Source organism: Canis lupus, chromosome 35 (assembly GCF_011100685.1).
Source record: "Canis lupus familiaris isolate Mischka breed German Shepherd chromosome 35, alternate assembly UU_Cfam_GSD_1.0, whole genome shotgun sequence".
NCBI classification, from domain to species: domain Eukaryota; kingdom Metazoa; phylum Chordata; class Mammalia; order Carnivora; family Canidae; genus Canis; species Canis lupus.
Genome location: NC_049256.1, coordinates 13,229,985 through 13,242,432, shown reverse-complemented (window position 1 = coordinate 13,242,432; position 12,448 = coordinate 13,229,985). Strand labels below are relative to the sequence as shown.

The following is a 12,448-nucleotide window of genomic DNA, read 5'->3' as shown; positions in this document are numbered from 1 at the left end:
TGGAATTTAAGAAACAAAACAGATGAACATAGGGGAAGGGAAGGAAAAATAAAAGAAGATGAAAATTGAAAGGGATACAAATCATAAGAAATGAACTCTAGGGAACAAACTGAGGGTTGCTGAGGATAGATGGGTGTAGAGAAGGAATAAGTGGGTGATGGACCTTAAGAAGAGAACTAGATGGAATAAGTACTGGGAGTTATATGCAGCTGATGAATCACTAAATTCTACCTCTAAAACTAACTTAAAAAATACTAAAAGAGAAAGAGAAAGAGAAAGATGACAAAAATGCATGCTCTGGCAAAACCTGGCTCTTGGTCACCCGTAATGTAGGCATCTCTATGATAGGTGGCTCTTCACAGGACTCTTCCGAAACTTCAGCATGCCTACACATTTGTTAACATTTAGACCTTCATTCAGTAGGACTGAGGTAGAATCTGAGATTTTGCATTTTTAACAAGCTCCAAGGTAGCGTGATGATGCTGGTCCAGAGGCCATGCCTGGAGCAGCAAGACTTCATAGGGGAGATATTAGGTAGAGTAACTTCTTAGCTCCCTATTGACCCTGGATTGCCATGTTTTATTCATAGAATGCATTTCAACAAACTGGTGTTTGCTTTTTCATTTCGTATCACTTTACAGTCACCAACTTGGTTGGGGAAGTGGTCTGTGTGCAAGGGGCAGATTTTACCAGGTTAGCTTGAATGAGGCAAAGAGGTTCCTGTACACACACAGGCTTGGTAGGAAAAAAAAAAAAAAGTGGGCTGCAGTTCCTCCAAAATTGGAGGCATCACCTTTATATAAAAGTCACCTCAGGCCAGAACTGGCTCTAATCACATTTCGTGCCTAATACTATAAGCATTTCTTTTTTAATAAGTGAATTTGGCAATGTGGACACCCTCTTTAGTGAGATTTCCAGAGCTCGTTGGCCTCAGCCACGCCGATGTCTGCACTGATGTTGTGGTTACATAACCTGCTGAATTGAAATAGAATTTTACAAGGGATGTGTAGAGATAGACCAAGGCAGGAACACAAGGCAAAGAAAGAGCTTGAACCCACTGAGGGAAAAAGGACAGTATGTGGGAACTGTTCAGTGTGATAGGAGAATTGCTGAGCTGAGCAGTGAAGAAAAATATTGACATTAATGATGTAACCCAGGGATATTAATACTATCTCCTTTGCAGGGTTGTTCTGAGAATCAAACTTGTTGAAATTTTTGAAAATGCACTGAACATGTTAAAGGACTAGACCAATGTTTAGAGATGTTATAAGAGCATCACCATTTACAAAATGCTTTCACTTACTCTGCATGCTTCAAAAGGATGTGCGGCATAGCATGATCATAAGACATGCGGTTAGAGATGATTCATTGGTTAGTTCACAGACTAAATAGGTCAGCATAACAACCCAAGCCTTTTATATATAAATACCAGTTTTATCTGAGATGAAGAACCTGAGCAATGTATTGGAATAATAAGAATTTTCAAACTCTTCAAAATATTAATAATCAGGTAAGTATGTTAGGTTTCTGACCCATGAAATGGTGAGCTGTCTTCACTCTCCATCTTGTTCTACAAGTACACTAGTTCAGCTATCTAAACGCAAAGCAAAAGTAATAGAATAAAATTTGTTTGGGGGATCCCTGGGTGGCGCAGCGGTTTGGCGCCTGCCTTTGGCCCAGGGCGTGATCCTGGAGACCGGGGATCGAGTCCCACGTCCGGCTCCCGGTGCATGGAGCCTGCTTCTCCCTCTGCCTGTGTCTCTGCCTCTCTCTCTCTCTCTGTCTGTGACTATAATAAATAAATAAATAATAAATAAATAAAATATTTAAAAAAAATTTGTTTGGGGATGGGGAGTGGATTTGTGTTAACAAGGCTCTTCCTCTATCTTGAGAGTATTTTGTTTATGTGGTTCCAGTCACAATAAAGGCTAGTGCCAAAGAAGAAGGAGAAGGAGAAGGAGGAGGAGAAGGAGAAAAGTAGGTGAAGGAGAAGGAGGAGAAGAAGGAGAAGAAGAAGGAGAAGGAGGAGAAGAAGAAGAAGGAAGGAAGTAGGGGTGGGGGTGGGGGAGAGAAAGGAGAAAAAGGAGAAGTGCAGCTTGAGGACCCAGGTTAAGGTTGCTCTGTTATTTGTCCTTCTGAGCCCCAGTTTCTTCATATACAAAATGAGAATATGAAATCAATAATGTAAAATAAACAATTGATGTCATGTCTGTGTGAAATCCTGATAGTAAGCTTAGGTGGAAAGAGTCACCACATAGCAATGCATTTGGCCGCAAGAAAAAGAATCTCTGACTAACGCAGGCTTAAATACATTGAGGGTGCATGGTGTCTTCCTTACAGAAAGGGGAAAGGAGAAAAAATGAGTGGGAAATATCAGAAAGGGAGACAGAACATGAAAGACTCCTAACTCTGGGAAACGAACTAGGGGTGGTGGAAGGGGAGGTGGGAGGGGGTGGGGGTGACTGGGTGTCGGACACTGAGGTGGGCACTTGACGGGATGAGCCCTGGATGTTATTCTGTATGTTGGCAAATTGAACACCAATAAAAAATAAATTAAAAAAAATAAAAAATAAAATAAAATAAAATAAAATAAATAAATAAATAAATAAATAAATAAATAAATAAATAAAATCTTAAAAAAAAAAAAAAAAAAAGAACAGGAAATCAGGTTAGCTCTCGCTGAAGTCAGCTCAGTGCCTCAGTAATATCTTCCAGGATTCAGATTCTCTTTTTCATTCAGCTATCTTTAGCACATTGGATTTTGTCCTCTGCTGGTCACCTCATCACTATAGCGTGATTGTGACACTTTAGCTATCACAACTTCATTCAAGGAAGAGAGGAGAAAATGAGGATGAGAAGTGGCCCCAGCTGAGTCTGTGCCATTCTATCTGGAAAGTTAATGTTTTCCAGAATTTTCCACCTTACCTCAACATGCATCTACTCGTGTCTTATTGGATACTTACATCTCTACTTACATCAGCTTGCTTCATGACACAGCCATCTCTAGTTGCAAGACTTGCTGGAAAATTCGTATTTAGCTTTGAAAGACTATACAAGAGGCAAGCAAGGGTAAAAGAGAATGAGAATGTTAAGTCAACACTGCCTGCCACAGAAGGGTGGGAATTAGCAGCATTTTACTTCAAGTGAAGGCTCGGTGGTTTTAAATGATCCACATAAATTCACTCGGTAAAGCTAGAAATTGAGTCTTGCTTTGGGACCACTATAAACTCAAAATACTACTGGCCTGGTTTAAAACATGGCTTTCACTTTAACTTATAATTCATGAGAGTGCTTTGCAACATGTCTCCTATTATATGATGATTTTATGTGTCATTTCTACAAGGAAATAGAGCAATTGAAATATTCTAGACTTAGCCAAAATTATTGTTAGGATTTTGATGTGGTGCATTATTTCTCCAATACCTACCTGATTAAGGAAACACTAAGTAAATAATTTCATTCCCTTGGGAATGAAACTTTGCCACCAAAGGGCCCTTAGCATCTGGGATAGTACTTGGCACCTGGTATATGTTGAATAAGTATTTGCTGATTACTTGAATGGATATAAACCAAACCTGTAATTCGATGCATTATTTTTCTTTTCCTGATGATTTTTTCTTTTTTCTTTTTTTTTTTTTTTTTTGGAAGTACATGCTGAAATCCCTCTACATCCAAGGCTCTGGATATAAGAACATGGTGCCCCACTCCAACAAGCAGGTCCTAATGTACTGCTGGTCATATAAGATTACATAATGCCTCTCATCTAATATGTGGCTGACACCAAGGAGTGATGGTAGGTAATAGGAGGCTGAGAGAAACCAAGCAACTCTCAGATGACATTTGACACTACTCAGTGTTTTAAACCAAATGCATCTACTTCTCTGGTCTTGCCCAGAAATGCAGAATTAAAATGGTAACCAGGACACCTGGGTGGCTCAGCAGTTGAGGTCTGCCTTCCGCCCAGGGTGTGATCCTGGAGTCCCAGGATCGAGTCCCACATCGAGCTCCCTGCATGGAGCCTGCTTCTCTCTCTGCCTAGATCTCTGGCTCTCTCTCTCTGTGTCTCTCATGAATAAATAAATAAAATCTTTAAAAAAAAAAGAATTTAAATGATAACCAATTATTTAAAACCAATTATTCTGGGCAGCCCTGGTGGCTCAGCAGTTTAGCACTGCCTTCAGCCCAGGGAGTGATCCTGGAGACCCAGGATCGAGTCTCATGTCCGGCTCCCTGCATGGAGCCTGCTTCACCCTCTGCCTATGTCTCTGCCTCTCTGTCTCTCATGAATAAATAAATAGATAATCTTTTAAAAAAAGAAATAATTATTCTTTTTTATTCCATTTTTTATTATGGCAAAATATACATAGCATAAAATTTACCACCTTAACCATTGCTAAGTATACAGTCCAGTGGTATTAAAATCATTCTTAATTTTGTACCATCATTACCACCAACCATCTCCAGAACTCTTCTTATCCTGTAAAACTGAAATTCAATACTCATTAAACAATAACTCCTTATTCAGTCTCCTCTCCCCAACTTCTGGCAATCACCATTCTACTCTCTGTCTCTATGATTGATTAATTACCTTACATAAGTGGAATCATACAGTATTTGTCTTTTTGTAACTGATCTATTTATCCATTCAGCCAATCTCTGTCTTTTGTTTAGGGAGTTTAATTCACTTACATTTAAAGTAATTACTGATAAGAACAGGCTTATTTCTGTTATTTTGCTATTTGTTTTCCACATCTTATAGCTTTTTTCACCTCTCTTGTCCTGCATTACTGTCTTCTGTGTTCATTCGATTTTTTTTTTTTAATAGTGAAACATTCAAATTCCCTCCTTATTTCCCTTTGTGTATATATTATACTGATTTTCTTTGTGGTTACTATGGGCAATCCAAAGTTACTTACACTCTGGTTTGAATTTATGCCGGTTTAATTTCAATAAACCACAAAAACTCTGCTCCATTACAGCTCTGCCCCCTCTTTAAATTGCCAATGCCACAAAATTACATCTTTACACGTTGTATAGCCCAAAACGTAAATTCTTTTAAATGCATTAATCTCTTAAATTACATAGAAGACAAAAAGTATAGTTACAAACCAAAGTGACAATAATATGAACTTCCAGATAATGATTTTAAAAATGTATTAGTCTCTTAAATCATGTAGAAATAAAAACTGGGAGTTATAAATTAGTGCTGCAATGTTATGAGCTTTTAGAACTGCTGGTATATTGACTTTCAGTCTTATATTTCTTTATATAGCTCTGAGTTTCTTTATTTCTTCATGTAGCTCTGAGTTTCTTTCACTGTAACTTGCAGGGTTCCCTCAAGCATTCCTTCCAGGGCTGGTCTAGTGGTAAGAAACTACCTCAGATATTAGTGACCTGGAAATGTTTTAATTCTCCCTCATTTTTGAAGGACTGTTTTGCCAGATACAGGATTCTTGGTTTACAGGGTTTATTTGTTTGTTTGTTTTTCCTTTCAGCACTTTGAATATATCTGCTCATTCTTCTGGCCTCCAAAATTTCTGTTGGGAAATCTGCTGACCAACTTACAAAGGATCACTTATAGGTGGTGATTCACTTTCCTATTGTCTATTGTCTATTGACTTTTCTATTGTCAAATTTCTCTATCTTTTGAAACTTTGATTATAATGTCCTATTGGTTCTGTTTTTCTGGAGAACTCTGATCAGTATGCCCACCCTGGCTCCTACAAGCTGCATATTACCTGCCCCTGGAACACATGGACAACTGCCAAACATGGAGCTGGAGATAGGGGAGGGGTAGAGGCTACTGTGCTAAGGGCTGAAATTGATCAAAATTAACCACAATTTACCATCTAAGTCTTCCCCTGAAAGTTGAAAGTTGCATGCCTTCAAAAGATTCCAGAGTTCCAAAATAGTTACATCAGACAGACTCCCCCAGTACAATATTTTTTTAGGTGGGGGGACAGATTCCTCATGCTTACGACTCCACTTCTTTCCCAGAAACCAAGGAACGGTTACTATAACTATGGAGTCCAACTGTCCTTTTCAAGCACTCACCCTTGACTCATCCCATATTTCTTTTTCTGGGAAATAATGATAGCTCTACTTTGTTAAATAAATAAATAAATAAATAAATAAATAAATAAATAAATAAATAAATAAATAAAAGGTGGGAGTCACTGAGAGACAGACTGAATTAAGGCCAGCCACTCAAAGAAAACAAATTGAAATCTTCCCTTAAAAATGTCTGCTTTTTCTTCCTGATTAATAACAAAATTATTGTATAATCTTCAAGAGGAAACTTCAGTTTACATTACTCATTGTCAATTAAGAGCCCAGCACTGAGATAAAATGTCTGCACAAAGTATAATAAATACAATAAGGAAATGTGCTTATATATTATATCAAATATATAACCATCTTGAAAAATGGTCTTCATAACATTCACTTTAAAAATTGATTACTATAATAACAAATGCTTTGATCCAATTGGTAATATTAAAAAGATATAATAGATGTGAACCTTGTTACAGAAAATAAACTCAAGCTGCCAATAGTAATTACTAAGGTATATCCCTCTCCATTGCAATATTCCATTTTGTGTTCTTTTTAAATATCAAACTTGAAACTATTTGTATAAAATGGAATGATTTCAATTATATTTTTTTTTCCAAAAATAAATTTTTATTGTGTGGAAAATCATGCTTACTACTTCCTGTGGTGTCCTGACATTCAAAGTCCTGTGAGTCTCCCTAATTTGGTCACTCAAGTCTGTCTGCTGACATTCTATCCTCTTCACCTCCCCAAATACTAAGTTGCTTAGTACATCTGTCATTGCTGTGAATTAATCCTTTATTTCTGTGGTTTATATTTGATAATGAAATTTTATAAACTCTTCTAATTGTAAGTTCTTCAAGGGCAAGAACTATGACTTTCATTTCCTGTACAAATGTCCCACATTACCAAATAACAATCAATAAAAAAGATGGTGTTGATCCAAATTACTCATCTGGGGGTTAAATTAGATATCAGTTTACAGCATCTATAAAAATAATATTTATCCCAGTTTCTTGACAATAGTTGATTACAACTTTCTTTTTTTTTAAGGTTTTATTTATTCATGAGAGAGACAGAGGCAGAGACATAGACAGAGGGAAAGCAGGCTCCCCACGGGGAGCTCAATGCGGGACTCCATCCTGGGACCAGGACACACCCTGAGCCGAAGGCAGATGCCAACCGCTGAGCCACCCAGGGATCCCATGATTACAACTTTCTTGAGCTTTATTTCCTCCCTCTTTCTGATTGCCTGAACCAAGCATGTATAACTAAAAGTTTAATAAAGAAAAAGAAAGATATTATAAATAACAGATCATACAGCATTGCACAGATCTAAATATATCTGAATAGATAACTAACATTTATTTAGTTTTTATTAGGTGATTTGCAGTATTTCAACCCAACTTTGGCTGAGTCTGATTAACATGGTCACTTCTCTTTACCTCTCATTCTAAGAAACAGAGGTTATGAAACCGATACCTTTCTTTCTTTCTTTCTTTCTTTCTTTCTTTCTTTCTTTCTTTCTTTCTTTCTTTCTTCTTTCTTTCTTATTGAAGTATAATTGACATACAATGTTATATTACTTTCAGGTGTACAACATAGTGATTCCACATTTCTTTTTTTTTTTTTTAAGATTTATTTATTTATGATAGACAGAGAGAGAGAGAAAGGCAGAGACACAGGAGGAGGGAGAAGCAGGCTCCATGCCGGGAGCCCGATGTGGAACTCGATCCCGGGACTTCAGGATCGTGCCTTGGGCCAAAGGCAGGTGCTAAACCGCTGAGCCACCTGGGGATCCCCTAGTGATTCCACATTTCTATGTATTACTCAATGCTCACCACTAGCGTAGTCACTCTCTGCCACCACACAGTTATTACAATATTATTGATTATATTCCCTATGCTGTACTTTTCATTCAGTGACTTATTTTGTAACAGGAAATTTGTATCTCTTAATCCCTTTTACCTGTTTCATTTTACCCACTCGCCTTCACCATGGCAATCGCCAGTTTGCTCCCTGTATTTAAGAATCTGGCTTTTGTATTTGTTCATTTATTTCTTAGATTCCACATATAAGTGAAATAATACGTTATTTGTCCTTCTCTGACTTATTTCACTTGGCATAATACCTTCTAGTTCCACTCATATTATCATAAATGGCAAGATTTCATTCTCTTTATGGCTGAGTAATATTTCATTTTATATATATATACACATATATACATAATGGAATATTATTTATGTTATATACACACATACATGCCACATATTCTTTTTTCATTCATCTACTGATGGACGTGGGTTTCGTTCGTATCTTGGCTATTGTAAATAATACTATAATAAACATAAATGTGCATATACCTTTACAAATTAGTGGGGGGTTTGTTTTTCTTTAAGATTTTTTATTTATTTATTCATAGAGACAAAGGCCGGGGTGGGGGGCAGAGACACAGGCAGAGGGAGAGGCAGGCTCCACGCAGGGATCCCGACTTGGGACTCGATCTCGTATCTCCGGGACCATACCTCGGGCTGCAAGCAGCGCTAAACCGCTGCGCCACCGGGGCTGCCCACAAATTAGTGTTTTTATTTTCCTTGGGTAAATATCCAGTGATTTCTCAAAAATTTAAAAATAAGAACACCTAACTAGTTTTCTTAGGTGATGTATGATAAAATAGTTATTGGGGTCCAAAAGGCCCATTTGCCTTCCTTTCCATCCGTACACTCTTCTTTTATATTCTTACTTCTCATTTTCTTATTCCTTCAAATCAGGAGTTCATCCATCATGGGGTATTTGGCCAAAGTTGTCATAGCTCTGTGTCCATGTTTGCAAGCCAGCTTTGAGATTCCTGATAAAAGGTGCTATCAAAAGTTCAACGTGTTTTTCTTATATTAATAGGCAACACAAACAAAAATTGTCCCCAAGGCTCAGAAAGATTGTAATATAAATGCATCAATAAGCTCCACAGTAGGGGGAGATAAATAATCTATGGATGGACAAATCTACTATATTCAGTTCATTAAGAGTCTCAAACTCAATTTTAAAAAGGGGATTTGAATATTAAAAACAAACAGGAAGTCACATTTTTGGCAAATGTGGAGAAATTCAAATCCTGAACAGTAGCAAAATTCTGCATTCACAAAAGTTGAGTGGGTTCTAAACTTGGCAGACATGCTATTTGAACCCCTTTTCAAAGAGGGAAAAATGCTTTAAAAGGCTAAAAAGCAAAGGCATCTTGGACATTAAAAAGTTTTTTTTTTCTTTTCAGAATAAAGACTCTGATGAGTTATGTATAAAGGAATCAGAAACACATGGATTAAGCTTTACTTAAAACAAACATAGGTTTAAATGTGGGGAGAAAGCTATGAGCACAGTTTGTTAAGAGCTTCCCTCAATCCCAAATATTTGCAAAAAGAGTTGATTTTTCCAGAACGCAAGCTTTCTGTGTCTAGTTTGAGGGTATCATTCACTGGAAATTGCCATTCACCTAGTATTCTTCTGGCTCAACTACAGCTGCCATTTGCTCTTTCTTGCTTATCTGCCTCAAATTGTAATTGACTGTTTTCTATGCCATGTTAATGCTCATTTACAAAAGCAGACTCATAGAGCAGCAAATAGGCAGCTCTGTGTTCTTGAATTGGAGCATGTTCTCTGCCTGAACAGCGCCTATAAACATTACCAGGTGCATCTTTTAGGCATTGTTTCCAGAGTGGCCATCTCACAATGCTTCTGATGCCTCTCCAACCACTTTGGCTAAATTGGTTTCATGTGCCATTCACTCTAATTTCGTGGAAGGCTGGTTTTTCTCTGGCAATGGGTGACATTTTCCTGGCCCGGCAATCACATGCCTAGGAGGTTTCTACTCTTGCATGAAGGCAATTTCTGGCCAAAGGAGCCTGGCTGACATGCTGGAGGCTCAAATCCTCCAGACACAGCACAGTCAGAGAGCAACTGGCGCCATGCTGCACATTCCCACCCATCTTCAGCATTCCCAGCACATTAGGGTGAGTCAAAGGTCTTCCCTTTGTTTTCAACAAGTGAAATTAGGTCTCCAGGATTTAAATGCTGAGTTAGAGTTCAGCTCATAGAGTAAATAGGGAAATTGGAATATAATCATCTAAGTTAAATAATTGAAACAGTGGGTATCTAACTTGACTAGGAAGCTTCAAAAAAATATTGATGCCTGAGTCCCGTGCCCCAGAGATTCTGACATAATTGGACCACTATGTAGTCCAGGTATTTAGATTTGTTAAAGCTCTCCAGATTGGGCAGCCAAGGTAAAAAACCTCTCCTCTAGGGCTTCAGGGTTGATGATCATAATGAAGCTAAGTATGGGGATACAGTTTTGATACTCAAAGCTGGCTGCATATTAGAATCAGCTGAGGTGATTTTTAACCTACTATTACTAAAGCCTAGACTCACCCTCAGATTTCTGATTTAGTTATATATTTACTATGGTCTAAGCTTTGTTCTAAATGTGAAGTGTATATATACACACATATAATATATTATATAAGCCCTGGTCTAAGTGTGTTCTAAGTTATTGGTCTAAGCTCTATTCTAAGGATATATATATATATATATATATATATATAAAACAGATAATATATAAAGCCTATAAACTAGTTACTTATAGCAGCAAAAAGCCTATAAACTAGTTACTTAAAGTAGCTATACCATAATAATGGCCCCAAATGATCCTTGCTTCCTGGTACAAGGGTGTTGTCTTCTCCCACATTGAATCAGGGCTCATATGTGTGACCAATGAAATACTGCAGAAGTGATAGTGTATGATCAAAGCTAAGTTAAAAAATGCATTACAAGTTGCACCCTGGTATCTTGGGTATCTTTATTTTGGAGGAAGTCAGATGGCATGCCACATGACTCCCAAGCAGTCCAGTAGGGAGGCCTTTGGGGACAGAAAACAAAGATTTCCACCAAGATTAAGCACCATATTGTCATTCATGTGAGCAAGCCACCTTGGAAATGGATCCTCTACTCCTAATCAAGCCATCAGATGACTGCAGCCCTCATTTAGAGAAACCCTGAGCTTGCCAATCCAAGTTGATCCTGCATTCCTACCCGGAAAACCTGTAAAAAATCTTTTTTTTTTTTTTTTAAATCTTAATCTAGTATGTCAGCTTAATTTTTTGTAGCATTAAGATGATACTATTATTATTCCTATTTTACAGTTGGGGAAACTGAGTCATGGAGAAGTTAAGTTGACAAATGTAAAATTGCAGAGCTATGGAGAGTATATTTGGGGACTAAATGAGGTGATTTGTTTTCAAAATCTGTGCTCTTAAAAGTGGTGCAGTGACGTGGCTCATGCATGTTGTTATGTATTGCTTGAAGGAGAAGGTACAATGGCAATAATACACCAAAGAAGGTAGATTCACATGGACATCTTACCTGTTGGGCATGCATTGCCAATTGTTTCAAAATTATTAGACCATCAAAATGCTATCATTCCCCTAGTCATTTTCTATACCTTCCGTTCTTTCCTGTAGCACATTTCCTATAGCACACAGCTTTGAAGGAGTTTTCAGAGGATCATCCATTCCAGCCATATGGTTATTGTTTTTCTTTTGTTTTGTTTTTGTTTTACCAGTACCCCAAAACATAGTTAGAAAGTCCATGTTGCAGATGGATCAACAAATATATCCTCATATCTAAAATTTTTTCTGCCTTAAGTTAAGCCTTCATTTAGATTTTACAATCTTTGAGAACTAGGCAGCTGTTTATATTTTAAAGAATCCTTCTATGTAGTGTAAAAAAAAGTCCAGATGTTTAAGAAGCAGAAACACCTTGGCTCTGTCTCTGTTGTGTAACTGGACAAAGCACTGGATGCCCATTTGCTACTCTCAGGGATTCTAATTAAACTGTCCTTGAATGGGGTCTACCCATGGGGTTTTGTAAAGCCCTCTATATAATCCAATGTGCATCCAGAATTGTAAACTATTGATACCATTTCTTGTATTCTGACTTTCCTCACTTGTTAAGTGCAGGTAATAATACTAGGCCCTAGGTGTTGTTTTGTGAGGATTAATGATAAGTAATTAAGATGAAGCTCCAAGAATGGTATTTAGCACATAGCTGGCACACAATGAATGCTACCCATTAGTATTTGGGGTTTGTTTTAAAATTTTTATTGTATTATACAAAGGTTTAATACTTGCTTAGATACATCCATTCATTTATTTTTCCCTAGTGAGTCCTAATGCTTTCATATTTAGAAATCCCTTTCCATCCATACAGCAAGTAAATATGCATCTCATTTCCTTCAAGTCTTTTATGATTCCACTTTTACGTTTATCCCACCTATCTGGAATTTATTTTAGCATATAATGCAAAATGAGGCTAGGACTTAAATTTTTTCCCAGAGTGTCCATTTTTC

The 12,448-nt window shown here is 37.3% G+C and overlaps 1 long non-coding RNA gene across 1 annotated transcript in view; it reads right to left on the bottom strand.

Moving 5' to 3' along the window:
• Positions 1-12,448, bottom strand: part of LOC119877862 — a 98,716-nt gene that overhangs the window by 12,015 nt on the left and 74,253 nt on the right. The window contains exon 2 of the long non-coding RNA XR_005384149.1: positions 2,964-3,048. This is a non-coding gene — a long non-coding RNA (uncharacterized LOC119877862). The remainder of the gene's footprint in view (positions 1-2,963; positions 3,049-12,448) is intronic.